Below are 2,034 nucleotides of genomic sequence, written 5' to 3' on the forward strand. Positions count from 1 at the left end.
TTGCCAGCGTGCGCGTGCGTGCTTCACGCTGGCTACGGGCCTCCGGCAATCTGGACAGCGACGACGTCAACGGGATCATCGGGTCTCCGGCGGCGCGTGCCCTTCGCGCACCTGCTCCCCTCCTCCCCGCCCTGCCCTGCGCTCCAGATCCGTCCCAGACGAAGCCATGGTGTGTCCCGTCGCAGCGGCCGCTGATCCCATCTCCTCGCCTCCGCCCGACCCTCGCCGCCAACCCTCGCTGTCTCCACCTCCTCGCCCCATCTCCTCGTTCCCATCTCCTCGCCGTCTCCTCGTCCCCATCTCCCTGCAGAGGGACTGTGAGCTCGGCAGCTGATCCTCTTCAGTTTCTGGTGAGCTCTCCCCCTCTCTCTCTGCTACTTCTCTTCTCATGGACCTGCATCATGCTCTACTACTTTCCACACTAGGATTTACCTCCACTTTCCGAAATTCCTCTTACGGTTCGGTTAATCCCTGCGATTTTCTGCAGATCACGACTATGGGTACCTGCAGAGGCGTCGACCTGGCGCTCCTCGCGGCCGTGCTGCTGCAAACCCTCCTCCCGGCGTCCGAGGCAGAGGGCCTGGTGCGGAACGCGCTCAAGAAGCGCCCCGTCAACCTGAACAGCCACGGCGCCATGCGCCTCTCTGGTGGTGAGGAGGCACAGCAGCGGCGTAGCCGGCGCCCTCTGCTCTGAGGAGGAGGGTGACATTGTGTCGCTCAAGAACTACATGAAACGGATGGTACTTCAGGGAGATCGGTGTCGGCACGCCGCCCCAGAATTTCACCTTCATCTCGGTGCGTCCTCCTCCTCGGTGGTGCTGACGCCTTTTTTGTGTTTAGGATTAAAATGGTCCGGCTGTCTGTGAGACTGTGACACAGGGGATTGACGTTGTTTTTGGTGCTTTGTTGGTGCAGATTGCATGCTACCTCCACTCACGCTACAAGGCGGGGGCGTCCAGCACCTGCAAGAAGAATGGTTGGCGTCTGGAAACTGCTCTCACCACCATGCTGGTGATTGTGCTTTACAGTAGTTGACATGCTCTATTCCTATCTGTTTTGCTTGCTGTCAAAGATGGTGTGTTTTGTACACACCCCTCTGTGATTTATGCACTTCCCATGCATTTTCCCCATCACCCACAAACCATAACATGCTAGTTGTATGTGCTACAACAATTCTTGCACTTGATTTTAAATCGTTCTCTGCTCTGTGTGTGCACGTGTGTTAATGATGGATTGGCTGGTCAGATGATGCTACAACAACATATTCCTGAGATTCTCTTTGAGGAATACAAAATCAAGGTTTTTAAGACTGATGGCCAGCCTGTCTAATGTTTGTTTTCTTCTATACACTTGCTCCTTCCAGTAGGCATTGCAAGTGATGTGTTCAAGTGTAGTCCTCTAGTCACATTTTTTAACCAGTACCATATGATTGTAGAATACTACTAGTTTTAGTCATTCAACACTTAATTTACCTAGAATGATGTAGTTGCACTTGGTAGATGGGCTGAGCAAATGATGATTCGTATGGTTATTCTGATACATTTGATGTTCAAAATCGAGCTTTTTAAGCCTGATACTCAGCCCATCACAAATCAGTCATCTGCTACTCTTGTTGTGCTGTAGTTTCTTATGATGATTTGAAAGTAAACAGAGTGTAACTATGTTACCTTGTTTTGGTAAAATAGGTACCAACACCTGGGATCAGTTTGAGATGCGGGTGCACAATAGGGCGTTCGACCTTGTCAACCAGAAGGTATCCTGAACATTCTTAGATTGCTTTTGTCGCCAAGCCACACAGATCATCTAGTTAGATAGAATCCGCTATGCTAGGGTGATGAATGAACGAACAAACAATAATAGGAACATAGGCACCAGGTTTTAGAGGGCATGTGATTTTGTGGTTGCAGCAGGCCCGCCTTGTAGACCTGATGAGTTATCATGTGTATTTTATCTTGCTAGACGAGTTATCCAGCAATACTAGTGCATAGTAGAAAATTATCATAGATCCTGGCTGTAACCTGCTTTTGTGCTTGT

At 50.3% G+C, this 2,034-nt stretch overlaps 1 non-coding gene and 2 pseudogenes across 1 annotated transcript; all 3 read left to right on the top strand.

Annotated features, from left to right (window-relative positions):
• Positions 1–496: 496 nt before the first annotated feature.
• Positions 497–1,762, top strand: LOC147957220 (phytepsin pseudogene; annotated as a pseudogene).
• LOC147957221 (small nucleolar RNA SNORD36) lies at positions 1,240–1,319 on the top strand. The gene has a single exon (XR_015612428.1). It is a non-coding gene; the product is annotated as a small nucleolar RNA SNORD36 (small nucleolar RNA).
• Positions 1,507–1,580, top strand: LOC147957222 (small nucleolar RNA SNORD36; annotated as a pseudogene).
• Positions 1,763–2,034: the final 272 nt, after the last annotated feature.

The sequence above is a fragment of the Triticum urartu genome, chromosome 7A, assembly GCF_056163025.1.
Source record: "Triticum urartu cultivar PI428250 chromosome 7A, HENAU_Tu73, whole genome shotgun sequence".
NCBI classification, from domain to species: domain Eukaryota; kingdom Viridiplantae; phylum Streptophyta; class Magnoliopsida; order Poales; family Poaceae; genus Triticum; species Triticum urartu.